Source organism: Cnephaeus nilssonii (assembly GCF_951640355.1).
Source record: "Cnephaeus nilssonii genome assembly, chromosome: 12".
In the NCBI taxonomy this organism is placed as follows: domain Eukaryota; kingdom Metazoa; phylum Chordata; class Mammalia; order Chiroptera; family Vespertilionidae; genus Cnephaeus; species Cnephaeus nilssonii.
Genome location: NC_137083.1, coordinates 24454606 through 24473682, shown reverse-complemented (window position 1 = coordinate 24473682; position 19077 = coordinate 24454606). Strand labels below are relative to the sequence as shown.

General features: G+C 39.2%; 1 long non-coding RNA gene across 1 annotated transcript in view; it reads left to right on the top strand.

Annotated features, from left to right (window-relative positions):
- Positions 1 to 18751, top strand: part of LOC307108646 — a 117192-nt gene extending 98441 nt beyond the window's left edge. Inside the window, exon 4 of the long non-coding RNA XR_013814327.1 lies at positions 18619 to 18751. This is a non-coding gene — a long non-coding RNA (uncharacterized lncRNA). The remainder of the gene's footprint in view (positions 1 to 18618) is intronic.
- Positions 18752 to 19077: the final 326 nt, after the last annotated feature.

The following is a 19077-nucleotide window of genomic DNA, read 5'->3' as shown; positions in this document are numbered from 1 at the left end:
GTCTTTTAAATGCTTGATGCAGTGTTATTATTCTGCAGCAAAACATTTCTCAAATGTGCAACATTATTTTAAAATAAATCCCCCAAGATGAACATAGTTGCTGGAGTCCCTTGAAATTTACAGCATTTAAGAATAGACGTGTGTTTCTTCAGAGCAGGAGCTCTTCAAGGAAATTTTTGACTGCTGATGCAAACGTTAGTAAGCAATGCACTTGTTTGGTTAAGACTTTTAGCCTTGACCTCTGGCTTTAAACCCTTGTCCTTTATTAATCACGTGTTTCCTGAATCAAAGAGAATATTTTTGGAGGGGGAAAATTGTTCTGGGACTGAAGGAGTGTTATATACCAAACAGACATGCCCAGATGACAAATAACCCCTGCATGATAGCCAGGGTTCATCCAGCTGGTCGGCCCCATATTTTGTGATTGATGGTGTTGATGTTCTAAATAGGCCTAAGATGTGCCAAGTGTAAGAGCCATAACAAAGTCCTTCAGATTTATACTGTAGATAGAACGAGGAAGCGAGAAGGCATGTTCCCAGCACATGGCAATTCTAAGAATGGTGTCATGATTACAAGTAACCTTGCAGAGTTTGTCTGGTTTCTTTCGAAGTTAAACAAAAACTATTTGCTGGTCAGGAATGAATAGGGTCACATAAGGTCTGTCTGAACCTTACGATTACTAAAATGTTTCTCTGTAACTGGACACCTTCTGAAGCTAGGACAACATTGGAGTCCATTGCAGGGATCAATATACTGATTTTTCCTTTGCCTTTTGAGGTTTCTGAGAAAATAAGAATGGTTCTTTGCTTAAAAAAAAGAAGAAGAAAGGGACATCATGATATATATTGAAGCCATTACGTTTGAAACTAAAAATATCTTAAAGATTATTTAACCTAACCCTAACTCTCTGTATATTTAGGAAAATGGGAACATTTTAAAATCAAGGAGAGTTACAAGAACTCAGTTGTTTATTTTTAAGGAATTATTATAAATAATTTCTTACAATTAGGTAATATATGAAAAAGCCAAAATTTGTATTTTGAGCTTTTCAACAAGGATAATGGAAGCACTTACTATTTTAAAGTGAATATTAAATATAACTCATGTGCTAGGAAGCTGTTTTACTGTTATTTTATAAGACTATCATTAGTGAGAATTCATATCCTTATGTTTATATAGCAATTATTTTTGTAAGCCTTCACAGGTCTGAGGAAGTGGATCCCGGTAAACTAACCCCCCATTACTCATCTCCTCTATAAAATTGCTTTTACTAAATTGATTCCATTGGGTGTTTTAAGGAACAGTCCTGGGAAACTTGTTCCTGGGATTGATGTGAGCATGTTGTTCAGGACGGTTTCTGTGCAGACTCTTTGAGAAACTTCTTTCTAGTCCTAGAATGTGAAATAGTTGTGCTTTTCTGAGACACTCTATTTCCATTTACCATAAAGACCCTGCAGTGCACACAGCTGAGGGCATTTTCTTCTTTGCATTGGTCATTCATTCAAAAGCATGGAACCTAACTTGACACCATCTTTCACAATAAAATAGGGCTTAACAGTGAATGTTTTGGTTCCTAGTTCATTTTGTTAACTGTTTCTATCTTTTCATTGTGGCTTTCTCACTAAATTGTTATCTTGCTGTATCTATCTTTGTGATTTTCTTGAAGTTTTCTGGGAACAAAAGAAGACTATTAATTCACTAGAGGCCCAGTGCATGAAATTTGTGCACGGGGTGTGTGTCCCTCAGCCCAGCCTGCACCCTCTCCAATATGGGACCCCTCGAGGGATGTCCTACTGCCCTCTCACAATCCAGGACTACTCGCTCCCAACTGCTTGCCTGCCTGCCTTCCTGATTGCCCCTAACCGCTTCTGCCTGCCAGCCTGATTGATGCCTAACTGCCCTCCCCTGCAGGCCTGGTCACCCCTAACTGCCCTCCCCTGTAGGCCTGGTCACCCCTAACTGCTCTCCCCTGCAGACCTGGGTCCCCCCTAACTGCCCTCCCCTGCAGGCTTGATCGCCCCCAACTGCCCTCCCTTGCAGGCCTGGTCCCTCCCAACTGCCCTCCCCTGCTGGACTGATCGCCCACAACTGCCCTCCCTTGCAGACCTGGTCCCTCCCAACTGCCCTCCCCTGCTGGCCATCTTGTGGTGGCCATCTTGTGTCCACATGGGGGCAGCCATCTTTGACCACAGGGGGGCAGCCATCTTGTGTGTTGGAGTGATGGTCAGTTTGCATATTAATCTTTTATTAGATAGGATAGAGGCCTGGTGCATGGGTGGGGGCCAGCTGGTTTGCCCTGAAAGGTGTCCCAGATCAGGGTGAGGGTTCCCTTGGGGCATGGGATGGCCTGGGCAAGGGGCCTGTGGTGGTTTGCAGGCCAGCCATGCCCCCCAGCAACCCAAGCGGAGGCCCTGGTATCTGGGATTTATTTATCTTCTATAAATGAAACTTTGTAGCGGAGGCCAAGGCAGGTCAGGGCTGCAGGAGCTTGGCTTCCTCCATCACCGGGGGCAACCCAAGCCTTCTGCTCTCTCCAGCTCCATGGCTTCCGCCATTTTTGTTGGGATTTATTTATCTTCTATAATTGAAACTTTGTAGCCTTGAGTGGAGGCCTGGGCCCGCCAGGGTGTGCGGAAAGCTTGGCTTCCTCCATTGCCTGGGAAACCCAAGACTCTTGCTCTCTCTGTGGCCGCAGCCATCTTGGTTGGGTTAATTTGCATACTCGCTCCTGATTGGCTGGTGGGCATGGCTTGTGAGTATAGCAGAGTGATGGTTAATTTGCATATTACTCTTTTATTAGGATGTTCTGATTCCTTATGAAAACATGCTTTTCCCCATCCTCTTTCACAAATTCTAGAGGACCTTTGAAATGGAAAAACTAACAAAAAGCAAAGTTTATTGAAGGAACGTGAATAGTACTATGGCTTAATGTGACAGAATATTTAAGATCAGAATTGTCAACTAATCAGATCATATGAGGGTTACATTATTATTATCAATGTTAAATCTCTATTTCCCAATTGAGGATGAATTTTCCAGTCAGGGAAGTCAGTTAGATTCTGTGTTACATAATATTTATTATATTTAAAATATTATAAGTGGGTATGACTATATCTAGAAACCTAAAGTTAATAAATAATATACACAAGTGTAGAAAATCAAGTCATGATGTTATCGTTACATTTTTATGATTTATATCAACAATGCCTGCCATACATTAACAAAAATGGTAAAGGACCAGGTAAATTGCACTCATTTATTATGAAACTAGTAGCCCGGTGCATGAAATTCGTGCACGGAGGGGGAGGGGGGCAAGGGGTGAGGGGGAAGGGTGTCCCTCAGCCCGGCCTACACCCTCTCCAATCTGGGACCCCTCAGGGGATAACCAGCAGTCAGACATCCCTCTCACAATCCAGAACTGCTGGCTCCTAACTGCTCACCTGCCTGCCTGATTGTCCCTAACTGCTCCCCTGCTGGCTTGATTGCCCCTAACCACCTCTGCCTCGGCCCCGCATCTGGGACCTAGGATTCACTCCTCCAGCCTACCACAGGTACCCGGTATCCGGGCTTCCCTCCCTCTGGTCAGCCATAGGTGCCCAGGCCAGCTACAGCCACAGGGGATGGTGGGCAGGTAGCTTCACCTGGGCTGCAGCCACAAGTACTGGCACCCGGGACCATGGGGTGGGCGGCTTTTCCATCTCCCGGGCCACAGCCAGCCGCAGGTACTGGTGTCTGGGACTGCAGGGTGGGCAGCTTCTCCATCTACCAGGCTGTAGCCAGCCGCAGGTGCTGGTGCCTGTACCGCAGGCAGGCGGCTTCTCTGTCTTCCCTGGGATGCAGTGTGGACGACTTCTCCGGCTGTCTGCAGCCTGGGATCACGGGGCAGGTGGCTTCTTCGTCTCCCGTGCTTCAGCCAGCCTCAGGTGCTAGGGCCAGGTTTCTCTGTCTCCCCCAGGACGTGGGGCGGGCGGACGTGAGGCTTCTGCTGCTGTCTGCAGCCTGGGATCATGGGGCAGGTGGCTTCTTTGTCTCCCGGGCTGCAGCCAGCCTCAGGTGCTGGGGCCCTGTTTCTCCATCTTCCCCAGGACATGGGGCAGGAGGACGTGGGGTGGGCGCCTTCTGTGGCTGGCTGTGGCCTGGGATCACGGGGCAGGTGACTTCTTGGTTTCCCTGGCTGCAGCCAGCCTCAGGCGCTGGTGCCAGACTTCTCTGACTCCCACAGGCCCGGAGCGGCTGTGGGGCAGGGCTGCCGCCATCTTTTCAGGTTAATTTGCATACTCACTCTGATTGGCTGTTGGTCATACTGGAGTGACAGTAATTTGCATGTTTCTCTTTTATTAGTGTAGATCAGAAATCAACTTGGTGATGTGACATATTTTGAAAGGCACAGTTTTGAAAGTGCTGCTAAGCTGCCCAGTTCTGATAAATATATTCGCAGATACATGTAGAATCACCTACCTTGACAAGATCAAGCTTTGATGTGTTTTAGTTACTACTGCTAATATAATAATTTAGAAAACTTTTAAACCTGCAAGTCATGGGACTTTCTTTCAGGGGAAGCATCCGTAGTTTTCAGGATGAAATGTTCCTCCTCAGTTAAAGGAACAAAAGTGAAATTTTCCTCTTTGTTGTAGTTGAAGAATATAATGTTACAGTACTCTCTGGTTTTGTTTTCATCTTTGGCACATTGCTATTTCTTTTATCATTCTGGTTGTTTTCATTCTATTTAAAGGTGCTTTATATTTACCTATTAGCCTTTATGGAAGCTTTCCAAAGCTGGGAGATCTCTAGTTTCTTATATCTAGTTAACAAATAAATAAAGTAAGTCACACATTTAGATTCTTTTTCACCTATTACATAGCAACTATGAAGGATAGCTAAGAAGAAAGTGTGTGATCACATGACTCAAGACAATCGGCTGTGACCACAGGCTCATGTCTTCATGAAGGGTGTGGCCAATAATAGTCCATTGGACCCAGCAAAGTAGGGATATGACCAACAGAATTCTGCAACAAGCTTTAGTCTGTCTGACTGGAGGAGTTTCAACTGCCAGTGATTTTTAATACAGATAAAATTCCAAGAAACCTATAGGCTGTATTTTGCTAAAAAATCCTCCCACTGGCAAGATTGTGAATTTAGTTAGTTTTTCACAGTATAACCAGTAGGTCTAACCATAGGGTACTAAGCTTTTCCATCTTTACATATAAAAATTTTGACTGCTATACTGAGAATTTTTCCAGTTCAGATATTTATTTTTAGAAATAGATGACTTTGTTATGAAGACAACAAAAAATGTTCATCATAAGGAATGAGAACTATGCATATTCTGTGATATATATATATATATATATATATATATATATATATATATATATATATATATATAATACATACCCACATACTACTACTTATGAATAATTATTTTCAGATGCTTTACTTCAAATGAGATGCTGCTCTCCACTGAGGAAATGGTGAAACTCTTAAACGGATACTCTGGGATCTGAGTTGTCTTTTTCTCTGGGTTCTGTTGATTGGGCTCTTAAGGCAATAGGTGGGTTTGCTCAGTCATTGAAGTTGAAGTTGCTACATGTTCCCTTAAAGCAGGGCTCTTAAGGATGTTTGCTTCTTCCCAACTTCCTCAGAAAAAGTAACCAGAATGCCTGCACTCTATTTGTTGCCTTAGGTTTGTTCTGAGTTCTGCTGTAACTACTTCCTTCTGTGTTCTCCCTATACAAATACAAGAGGCTCTATTTTGTACCTTTGGCATGAGGTGGGCAGGGGAGTGGTTTCTAGAACAAAACTTAAATTCTACAAATGATCCCACCCCACCATCATTTTAAATAAATACTACACCATAATAATCCTCTTTAATGATACAAAATATGATTGGACAAGCTAATATAGAACTCATCAGTATTCCAGATTAGATTTTATTTTACTGGAGGGTGAGTCATTCATTCATGTTACTTACCTGTGTTGATGCAGTGGTTTCTGCTGAACCAAACATCTACCCACTTATAGTTTCACCAACGCACCTCTGCATTGGACAGTCCCTTAGTTCTTAACCATGCCCGCAGGCATCCTCCTCTGTTGCTGGTCTTGTATTTGTTTTCACTGCCAGTTATAGTAAATGTACACTGTCTTCCTGAGCACTTTCCTCAGAGACTCTCTACTATTATTCCAAAGGGCCTCAGTTCCTTTTCCGTCTGTCAAAAAATGGTTAATACATGAGTATTAATGACTGGGTTTTTATATAGTAATTGAAAGGTTGCCTGCTGTGCCCAAGACACTGTTCTGCTAGCCTGGAACCCGACTGGACACGGCATTTGCCAACCACCTGCCGGGAGCGATAGCGCACTGAGATAGAAAGTGAACTCCATCCCCCAACAGGCATTTTTGCCAGGGTCTGATTTCTGTGATTCAGGCATGTACCTTTTAAAGGCTCTTCATCCAACTGCAAATCTTCCCTTCACTCATCCACTTGTTTGGTTTCAGAAGATAGCACTTGGCACAAAGAGACACATTCCCTAATAACATTTTATTCTTCTCTGTCAACCACACTCCTTTAATTCCCGGCATGTGGTGAGCTTACTGGAAATCCCCCGACTATGTACCCTGAGCCCATCTCCTCGAATCTTTGTGTCCCTTTTCACTATTATCACTCCAGAGAGATTTTCTTTGTAATCTTGGTCAGCTCAACAGCCTCATCCTTTGTATTTAATATCCTTTCTGTTCTACAGCATCCTGTATGGTTTTCAAAACCTTTTGATTTTTAGCTTTTCTTTTATGATTTTCTTATGGTTCTATTTTGCCCTTGTTTAGGTACTTCCAATCTGATTGACACATCTGTCAAGATCAATTTTTTGACCCACTTTTTGCTCAGCTTCTAGGATTCGTCCTGGCAGTACACTGTGGTTTATTCATCTTTCTTAGCTGACTTTCCCTACAATCTAGACCACTGTGGATGATTAGTATCGCTTTCTCAATGTGGTTTTCACAGCCATTACAGGGCGTGGGAACTCTCGCAAAGGGCTAAGATTTTTGTATCTGTAACTTTTAACTGCCTTGATGAATTTATAAGATTTCTCTTCTCTATGTGAATAAACATCTCTATAAGGGAATAGTCAATATCACAATGGTTTCCATGCTGGTAAGCCCATGAAAAGATGTTCAACATAATTAGCCATTCTCATAGGTGCATAGGGAAATGCAAAGTAATAGATGCAAATGTAAACCATGATGAAATACTACTGTGCACATATCAGAATGGCTAAAATAAAAAATACTGACAACAACAAATGCTGAAAAGGATTCAAAGCAACTGGAACTTTCATGCATTGCTAGTGGAAATACATGGTACAGCCCCACTGAAAAATAATCTGGCAGTTTCTCATAAAATTAAATATGCAGTTACCATAAGACTAGCACTTGTACTATTGAGCATTTATATTAGAAATGAAAGTTCATGTTCACTTGAAAATCTGTACACTAATTTTTTGGCAGCTGTATTCAGAATCACCCCAAACTGGAAAAAACCCACTGTCATTTACCAAGTGAATATATAAACAATTTGTGATGCAACCATATAATGAAATACTACTCATTTATAAAAAGGAACAAACTATTGACACAAGCAACCACTTGGATAACTCTCAAAAACATTGTACCAAGTGAAAGAAGCCAGTCTCAAAATGTTACATACTGCATGATTCCATTTATATGACACTCTTGAAAATACCAGACTACAGTGACAGAGAGCAAAATGTTTGACAGGTTGAGAGAGTTTGGGGAGTTTGGAGAACTGTTCTATATTCTGATTGTGGTGGTGGCTACATAAGTCTATCCAAGTGTTGATATTCTTAGACCTGTATACCAAAAGACTAAACTTTATAATAATTTGTTTAAAATTGTTTAACTGCAAAAAATAAATGTATACACTCCCAGAATCTGACCAATCCTCATCAGCCCCTACATGCCACCCTGGTCTAGGCAATCACCATCTATCTCATCTGCATCATCACAATAGCCTTATAGCTGCTCTCCCAGCTTCCTCTCTTTCCACCACGTATTCTATTATCAACAAAAAGTGGTCCTTCTCCGACATTAGTCAAATAAGGCCACTCATCTGGTCGAAAGTCTTCACAGGCTCCCCTTTTCTCTCAGCATAAAAACTGAAGGCTTTACCATGGCCTAGACAGTTATTGGGTCCCCCAGGAACTTCTCTGTCCTCTTCTATGAGTCCTCCTCACTCACTGTGCTCCAACTGCACTAACTTTCTTGCGGCTCCTTGAATATGCCAGGCTTTGGCACTGGCTGTTCCCTTTGCCTAGAAAATCCTTCCTCCAAATAACCAAAGGGCTTCCTTCATCGCCTCATCCAACTCTTTACTGAAATGTCATCTTCTGGGTGGAACCTACTCTGACCACTATATTTAAAACATCTCTCCCTGAATTCCCCTCTTCCATTTACAGCTTAATATTTCTCAAAGCACTTACCATCTGCTAACATACTATATTATCAATTATGTATTGCATTCATTTTCTGTTACCCCCCAACACACACACACACACACACACACACACACACACACACACACGTGCACACAAAAACACTTAGCAGAATCAGTAGCACTTCTATTAACTGTGAGAAGAGTAAGAAATTAAAGATGCCCCCTATACCCTGCCCACCCTCCATATTCTTCCTTTTACCTTTGAGAAGGACAGCACAGATAAATGGCTTATTGGAAGAGGATGAGCCCAATAGCAAATTACTTGTAATGTCATGAACACATCACTTTTTCACTTCTCAGTTCCTTCATCCATTGGGATTGTTATGCCCAGAATATCCTTGCTACTCATTTTGCTAACTCCAACATCTTTAAGTTTCAGGTCATAGACTAGACCCTGACTCAGCTTATAGATTTTACATTCAAATAACTTGGTAACTTATCAGAAAAGGCAACATGTAGTAACTGTTAATGCAGTTATTGGACAGTTTGTGGGGATAGAGATTGATCCCACTTTAAAAAACAGTCATTTTCTATACCAGCAAGAGATTACTGTCCCAGAAATATGTTATTGTAATGTACTAGTAAGTGGCCCACAAGGCTCATACTGTTATAACGAGTTTACACAGAATTCACTGGGGTTATAAAAATAAAAATATTAGCTTAGCACTGTAAATGTAAATGCCAAATGTAAATACAGTGATTTTTGTGTCCCCTTGATATTTGACCTTGAGCAAAATTTTCAACCTAATCTGGCCTCTGTCTTCTTGTAAAAAAAACCAGAATTATCTCTGAGGATTATTCCAGTTTAAAAAATCTGTGATTTCCCTTTTCTTTTTCTGTGAAGCAGTCAGAACAGGCATTGTGCATATTTTACAGATAGAAAACCACAGCTCGGAGAGGAGACTTTCCTTTGGACAGACCTAAACAAGAGCCCACCTCTCTCCACTCTGATACCTGCTCCCATGGGCTTCCCACCATTCAGCTATTGGCACATTAAAAACAAACATTGTTTTAAAAACATAAGAATAACTTGATTTTAATGATTCTTTTTAATTTTGCCAGCACAAAAATAGCAGCTTTTCTTTTGCAACTAAAAAAAAAAAAAAAAAATTAAGTCAAGTTTGAGCCTGGAGGCCTTTCTTTTCTTTTCTTTTTTTTCTTTCTTTTGGCTTTTGCAAAATAGTGAAAATTGTATTTTGTAATAGAAAGAGTGACTCAGATTTAACTACTATAAGAGTTTGAACTCTTTTTTGAGAAATAAAAAGGCAGATTTGCTGTTTTTATAAATATTTATGTGAAGGAGATCTTCAAAACATTGCAAAAGAATGCTAAATATGAAATGTTATAGAATATTATTGGGTTATAAGGTGCCATCATTGTTTTTTAAAACCATGAATTGTATATGTTATGTTTTTAAAACTTAAATCTGATTAAAAGTTGTAATAAAAATCAGAACAATGACAGAAATGAAATTGTAGATCCAGGAAGTTCAGAGAACACTACGTAGACAAATACCCAAAACTTTATACTTAGGTATATCATGTTCTAAATGCATAAAATCAGAGACAAAAAGAAAATCTGGAAGTAAGCCAAAGAAGGAAAAAACATCTTATCTTATCTATAGAGGAACAAGGATAAGAATTACATTAGCCTTCCCTTCAGAAACCATGCAAGCTGGAAAGAACACAAACACCAACCTAGAATTCTGTACCCAGTGAAATTATCCTTCAAGAGTGAAAGAAAAATACTTTCACAGACAAACGAAAATTGGAGGAATTTGTCACCAGTAGGTCTGCCTCACACAAAACATTACAAGATATTCTTCAGAGAGAAGGAAAATGATATAGGTCAGAAACTCACATCTATATAAAGAACGGAAGAGTATTAGAGAACAAGTAAATGAAGGGACTTCTTGGTTCTTTCCTCTGATGTACTAGAGCCATGCCCTGGTCCCAGATCCCTCTACTCATGCTGAATAATATGGGTATGGACATGATAAATTGTTGGCTTTAAAAGCAGGAAGAGATGACTTGCTTTCTAGACTCACAACCGCAACCTCTGCATTTAACGACACATAAATGGACATAGGGAGCTCTCTGGTTCATGAAAAGGAGGAATCTACTACAAAAGAAACTGGGGAAAGCTCTAAATAAAAAATTAAAATATGACATAAGCTATCTTCCTCTAAAGTTCTCCTGTGAATTTGAGATCATACCAGCCACAAACAAATTCCACTAAGAAATATTAAGTTTTAGAATAAAAGTTCTAGGGAGAGGCATGGAATAAAGTGATAATATCTGACCCAAGCTTTTTATATGCTTTAAATTTCTATGAACCAAGACATAACAAACTACGAAGTATCATTCCCTGGTCCTTTAAACACACACACACAGGGAGAGAGGGAAGGAGGGAGGGAAAGAGAATAAGAATCACTAAAATACTCTCAATTAAGGTCAGTGAAAATAAAGTCCTGGGTTAACATAGTGAGCTTTAAAAAATAATAAAAAATACTTACCAGGGTGTCATGACCCCATCTTATTGTTGAGTTCAGCTTTTCCATTCTAAATCCCTTTTTTTCTATTTATAACTTACTCTAAAATGTTCCTTTTGACCTTTGAGTGTGATATTTCTCTTGCCTCATCTCAATTCAAAGGCAAACTTATTTGCAATTTGAACTAAATCTCTTCAGTTATTTTCGTTACTTGATTGTGAAGAAAGTACCTGCTTTGAGCTTTCAGAAATTGTTCAGATTTTTTTTTTTTTTTGCCATGTTCAAATAGCTTAAAAATGACTTTGTTTTTAAGCTGTAGAATTGTCATGGCTATACCGATGATCCAATTCAAAAGGAGTAGGTTAAGAAATTTGGATTAAAGAACCAGAAATGAGGCCCTATGTAATTACCTAGAGGCAAGTGTTCACCCTTTCCCACCAACCATCCTGCACAGGCATGTGACAATAATCACAAGTTGAGTAACTCAAAGAAAGATCAAAACCTACCAAAAAAAATCAATTTAAATCCCATGTCTGCATATATACATATAATTTTTTGGTTAATATCTCTTCCCACACCCCAACCCCCACATGAAGGCCTGGGGAGTGGGCAGGACCGGGTTAGAGGGGGTCGATGGAGGAAAAGAAGGGGACATCTGTAATACTTTCAACAATAAAGATAAATTTAAAAATAAATAAAAATCCCATGTCTGGATTTGAAAGATTTGACATATTAATAACACCACCACAATTCCAAAGCCCACAAAGGACAAATACATTTGAAAGGAGCATCCAGGCTCTATGCTAGGCACGTGGGCCATGTCTCATAGTCTTTTAAGGTCTGTATCCATTGATGATTTCAGAATTTATCAAACACTAGGCAAGTTCAAAGCAGCTGAAAAAAGTTGCTGCTGAAATCTTGATTCAAAAATCTCTTCTTGATTTGGATTTTTATATGCATATTAAAGTGACTTTTTAAAAACTTACAATAATGGCATTCTAGTGAAGTGAGGTCTTGGAGCTGAGACGCAGTGAACACACTACAGTGTGTGCTAGGGTAATGTGGAGTGGCTGTCCACACAGATGGTATTGATTTTCATTTCCTGTGAAGCTGAATCAACATGTTGTGGCTAATGTCTATGTAATTTAACGTATTGAATAAAATGTACCATTGCTCTTTACTGGGGGATAAAAGGTCTTACTTCACTGTGGTGTCCTTGTGCTCTAAAACCACAACAGACATGTTTAACAATTCTTTGTTATTAATAATCAACCTAAGAAAATCTTTCCTGTGTTTTTTTTTAAATATAGTTTTTCTTTGATGAACTCATTTGCGTTTTTATATCATAGTAGAAGAAAGGCAAGTGTTAATAGATTTTTTTTCTCTTAAACTAATGAGTTTTGCAGATTAATTTCCATTCTGGTGCACACAAAGTGCCTGTTAGAATACCTGGCAAAATCAGCAAGCTAAGGCATCAGAACCAAATGAGATGTTCTCCTCCCCATGGTCCATGGCAGGGTAGACTAGGAGGGACCTTCTCCTCCTGCACCTCTCTGCCACCTCTACTTTGTCCATCTCCCTCCTCAGTGTCCAGGGCTCTCATCTGGCTCTACGTCTAAAGCCCCTCACTGCAGCACCTCACATTATACTCATCTCCTTTGGTTCAGTGTCCTCATTTATTAAAAAGGAGACAATTATGCTCACCTCACCAACCTCATAAGATTTGGGGGGAGGGGGAAAATAAGATGAGATAACTTAGGTGAAAACAAGTTGTAAAGTGCAGTAAGAAAGCACAGCGTGCTTTAAATAGTATTACTTTTTTTATCATTATTACTTAGCATTTGGAGCATCCTGCCCCAAAATTACCTGCCTCTATGACCATTCAAACTGTCATTCCTTTGACGGGTTAGTGATTCAATTATCTGGCTGCAGAACCTTATATAATGTTTGAATGAATGATAATTTTTAAAAGGGCATCAGGACGGATAAAATATGATTGGGGAAAGTGGTTTTTGTATAATAATGTTCTGGCCATTTTACCACCATCAAACAGTAGTTAACCACTAAGGGAATTTTTACTTTGCCCATCCATTTCTTCCCCTGATCTCCCCAGAGATGCATCTTTCCTTGGGATTCTGTGATTCAGAATTGAGAGCGGAGGGGAGACTGAAAGGAGGAGAGGCTCTTTGCCTGTGACTGCAGAGGGAGTTTAAGGAGGGTTTGTGGAGCGGGAGTCAAGTAACCGAGTGGATGTGAGAGAAAAGGGGATTTATAAGTGTTGCTAACAGCTATGTGTCCTCTTCAAGGGGCTCATTAAATAAAAATAAAGAACCCAGTATATCGTTGTTGTTTTTTTCAAATTTCCTGGTTTTGCTCTGCTGCTATAAGACTGGAGCAGATGGATCTCAGCTTCATCTCAATGTTTAACATGAAACTAATGCCAGATAATACATTTATCACTTTTCATGCATTATCCTATTTAATATTTACTCTGTTCCTGTAAGACATGTTACTGAACCCACTTTTATACATGAGGAAAGTGAAATAACCTGCCACGGTAGCAGAGCTAGTAAGTTTCAAAGCCAGGGCTTGAGTTGCAGAGAATGACCTGTCAGTCACTGTACAATTTCATGCAAACCAGTCTCTGTTGGTAGATTGTATAGGACATGGTTGGCAAACTCATTAGTCAACCGAGCCAAATATCAACAGTACAACGATTGAAATTTCTTTTGAGAGCCAAATTTTTTAAACTTAAACTCCTTCTAATGCCACTTCTTCAAAATAGACTCGCCCAGGCCGTGGTATTTTGTGGAAGAGCCACACTCAAGGGGCCAAAGAGCCGCATGTGGCTCGTGAGCCGCAGTTTGCTGACCACGGGTATAGGAGAAAGGACTTTGATCAGCAGTGATGAGGGATAAGAAGGAGAGAAGTGGAGCCTTTAGTTTCTCTTCTTTAATGAAGTTGGTTCCTCTAGTTTGGAAAAGCGAAGTTGCAATAGCCCTCATTCCTATAAGGTTAGCAACAACTTTGCTATTTATTGTTAAAGCAACTGAACAATGGTGCACCCAACGGTGCACACAAATAGCTTTTGAAATAACATTAAAAAATAATGCAAGAGCCAACACCTGCATTTCCCACAAGCAGAAAAGGAAGCTGCCTGCATGAAATTAGGTTGCCTGACTATACTTCAAGCGGGGGCATTCCCTGTTATAGACATCTTTGTAAATGGCAGATTAATTCATGTGTAACTCCAACCTTACCAAATCTACAACCAGATCTAAGATGTTTCTCTTTAACAACAATGGAAACGAATTCTTTCTTTAAAAATGCATGACCAAGTTAACAAAAAATGATGCCATCTGTAAACTACAAACAAACTTAGCAGATACTTCTCTGGTTTATATATAAGGTGTCCCCAAAAATGTAAACACACTTTAACAGCTGATAGCTCAATTTTGAAAATGAAATGTAGTTTAATAAATAGTTCTTTTATACTTAATGTGGATGTACACATTCTTTGTATATATAGTCTGCTAGACTTAAGTCAATTCTATTGTCTTTGGATTCCTAACATGATGTAGTACACTGGCTTACCTACTAAGGTGACCACTGAATTAAAGAATTAACACACACAGCTAATAGTGTACAATACATGCATTTCTTCATTACAAGTGTGATTATTCATTAACCAATAATACTTCCTTGCAAGGGACAGCTAAATTCTTCTAGCACCCTATGGGGGCTCAAGGTCTCAGTGGTGACACTGAGCTCCTTTTATATCACCCTTGAGTTCCACAATTGGCCTTACATAGTAAGACATTATTTGCTAATAACTTATTAATAAACATCTTCCTAAACATCTTCTGAATTCCTATAAGTTCATTTTATGTTGTTCTAGGCTTTCTGAGTTTGTTGCTATTACCCTTTATTTCCTATTGGGCCTTATGCTATGCTAGGATTCCCATGCACCCTTACTCACTAATTTATGCTCACTAGCTTTGTGTGTAAGAGTGGAGGTTTTCTATTTAAAAAGAGCTGATGCAAATTCATTCTATTGATTATCTGTGTGACCTAAGACGAACTATACATGTACCTTTAAGCATCAGTTTTCTCCTCTGTAAAATGGGATACTAATAGTATACATTAGTAATGAGGAATCTCCATACTGTTTTCCATAAGGGCTGCACCAATTTACAATCCCACCAACAGTGACTAAGGGTTCCCTTTTCTCCACATCATCACCAACACTTGTCATTTGTTGACTTTTTGATAATAGCCATTCTGACAGGTGAGAAAATTTTTTTTCATACTCTAACTCATCTTTGTTCACCTTCTTAGTATCATGTGGATTATACCCTCATGATACTACAATTTCCTGCCTAAAAATTCTTAGCACAGAGGCCTTGTTGTATCATAACTATCATATTATTTTGTTGTTTTTATTATTTATTTATTTAAGTTTAATTGGTATACAATATTGTTAGGTTCAAATGAACAACATAGTGATTCAACATTTATATACCTTACGATGTGATTGCCACACTAAGTCTAGTAACCATCTGTCACCCAGCAAAGTTACCACAATATTATTGACTATATTTCCCTTCATCTTTTCATCTATCCCTCTCCCCTCCCCTTTGGCAGCCATCAGTTTGATCTGTTTCTATGAGTCCTTTTTGTTTTTGTTTGGTTTTCCTTTTAAAAATTCTATATAAAAGTTAGATCATATATGGTATTGGACTTTCTCTGTCTGACATATCACTTAGCATAATATCCTCTAGGCCCGTCCATGTTGTTGCAAATAGCAAGATTTTACTCTTTATTGCTGAGCAACATTATATAATTCATCTTCTATATCAATTCATCTGTCAGTGGATATCTAGGTTGCTTTTATATGTTGGCTATGTATGCTACAATAAACATAGGGATGCATATATCTCTTCAAATTAGTGTTTTCATCTTCTTGGGATAAATGCTAAGAAGTTGTAACTGCTGGGTTGTATGGTTGTTCTGTTTTTATTTTCTTGAGGAATCTCCATACTGTTTTCCATAAGGGCTGCACCAATTTACAATCCCACCAACAGTGACTAAGGGTTCCCTTTTCTCCACATCATCACCAACACTTGTCATTTGTTGACTTTTTGATAATAGCCATTCTGACAGGTGAGAAAATTTCAGTTGAATTAGAAATCCCTTTGTACTGCCACAAAATAAGAACTCCAGTATTACATTTGTCCATGAAAGAAAATGATAGCTACTAGATTCTTAAAATAATATTGTTGCAAAAAAAGTTGAAAAGTTTTATCAGGAAATTTATGACAATTTCTTGTTGATGATGACTATAAAGAATTTTAAGAGATTAAATTTCAAAGCCTTGATTAGGAATTGCGTGTAGCCATTTTAAACAAAATGAGAATCTTATCAAACAATTCAAAAATAGCTTTTTAAGAAATTTTCTATTTAATATCTTAATGTAATATTAATATAAAATTTAACAACCCTCATATTCATCAACAGGAGTGTGGATATAAAAATTGAGCTCAAATAATAGACTACTACACAATAATAAAAATAAACAGAACTCAGCTATACACAACACAGATTAATCTGAAAACCATAATGTTGAGCAAAAAAAGGCAAATCACAGAAGCATAATGTAGATATGATTCAGTTCATACAGGATCATATGAATTGAATCATAAAAGCTCATGAAATTCAGTGACTTATTTAAAAATACATATGTGGAATTTAATGAGCAAACTGAATTACCAAGCAAAGTAAAGACTAAACCACAGACAGAGAGCAGGCATACAGCTCTGTTGGGGTGGGGTGTGTTGGGGTGGGGAGTGTTGGGGTGAGGAGTGTTGGTGGAGGGGCAGGGATTGAGCAAAAAGGAAAAAAACGATGGAACTTATGAACATGGACAACAGTGTTATGCTTGCAGGGGGAGGGAGGTATTGGTGGAAGAGAGAATAAGTGGTGATGGAAAAAAATAAATTAAATTTTAAAAGAATACATACATATGTGATATAACCATAAAGAAAAGCAAGGAATATAATAACACAATATTCAAAATGGTGGTTACCTCAGAAAGGCAAAAGGTGGTGGTAAATTCATGATAGTGACATGAAAAAACAACAACTGGTAACAGGGTGGAAACACATGCTTTCAAACCTAATTTAAAATCAAACTCTCTCATAGTTTAGTTTCTATTCATTTCAACTTAATTCCTTTCAGGACCTGGGCCAGCAATCACACTAATTTGCATGACCACCACTGTTTAAACAGGCCCCTTAGTTCTCAATGAATGACTTTCTATATACTATTGGACTTTTGATGCAGAAATCAAGTGCCCTCATTCTGGTAGGCCGGGGCAGGGGTGCAGAGGATTGACTGTAGCTACAAAGTGCCAAACTAAAAGAGAAAGGAATTAAAAGCAACCTTCCCTGCCTTCTCTCTAGGGTGGGATGGGGGATAAGAGATCAACCAAAAGACTTATAAGCATGCATATAAGCATAACCAATGGACACAGACAGTAGGGGGTTGAAGGCATGTACTGGGAGGTGGGAGCAGGCCGGGAGAGGTTAATGGGGGTGGGGGGAGGAGACATATGTAATACTTTCAACAATAAAGAAATTAAATTAAAAATAAAAGTATTAAAATATATATATATATATTTAAAAAGCAACCCTCCAAAAAAGGAAAGCAAAACTAGTGAAATGAAGCATGCGGTATTCCCTACAGAAAGTAGGAGTATGTGCAGATAACTTTTTGATTGAGCTGCTCTATCTAGGCAGCTATATTTTTGTCTATGGTTGGGCCAATGTTTTCAGTCCCATACCATTGTCCTAAAGGTCAGTAATCACTGATTTATACTGCCTGGGAGGGAGTCTCAAACATAATGGGTAGCTGTGCTTGAGCAGTTTACCATCTAAGAGGAAAAACATATGAGACAACCCTAAGGCAGTGTGAGAGCCTTCCAGCCAGTCACAGCCTTGGCGACTTAAAACATTACGTATTTTAAAACCATTGCCATCCATGTCTTAGGCAATTTCATCCCCGTGGATCAAGAGCTATAAAACCATTGTTTATTTAACACAGTTAAAGCTCACAGGGGAGGAAACTAAAATGTATATGCTTGCACAAGTCTGGATCTGTGTTTATGAGTCATAAATATAACTACAATAAAGAAATGCTACCCATCTCTCTGCTGTGTCAGTGAGCCAAGGGGTAGGGGTGGGGTGGAGTGGGCATCTTTTTCTCTTAGCCTAATTGTGTTTCTTCCCTGGCAGTATAGTCTGGCAAAGAGCAAGGCTCTGGGATACATACTACGTTCCTAGGTTCCAGGTCTGCCTTTATAACTTAACAGCCCTGTAACCTTAGTACATTACTTGACCTTTAAACATCAGGCTTCTCATCTGTAAAATGAAGATATTCATAATAAAGTTTAAATCCTATGAAATTGCTGATGTCAACCATTTTTTTACTTGTACAAATGGCAGTGTCACATGGTTTTACCTACTAATATCCTGCCCCTTAGGGCTCTTGTGGGGATCATATGAGATTACAATGTTATTTGAATTTTCTCTCATCAAGATTTCCCTTATTCATTCTATAGGTTATATGGACACAGGTGGAGAATTGGAATCCATATCTACAGAGAGCATTATAACTGAGTAAGTAGAGGATGCCAAATATTTTGCCTTCTCTAAAGTTTCTGGTTGGATTTCATTTAAGCACCACTGAGAGAGGCTCTCCTTGTTGAGCTTTAAGAAATTAAGTGAAGAGTTGCTTATCAACTACTACGAAGTGCAGACATTCAGACCTCATGCTGTCAGAGCAAAACAAATATTATGTTTCCTCCATAAAGCTGAATTCAGTTATTAAGTGAACAATTTTCAAATTGTGGACTCTGAAGTCCCAGGTCTCTACAAGGAAGCACTGGGGAGTCCGTAAAAAGCAAACACTATAGTTGTATAAAATATTTAAATTTGAGCAGCCTCTGTTTTCTCCAACCCTAACTGGACTCTACAATAAGAAGTGGAATCAGAAACCAAAAAAGGCAAGAAACAAAACA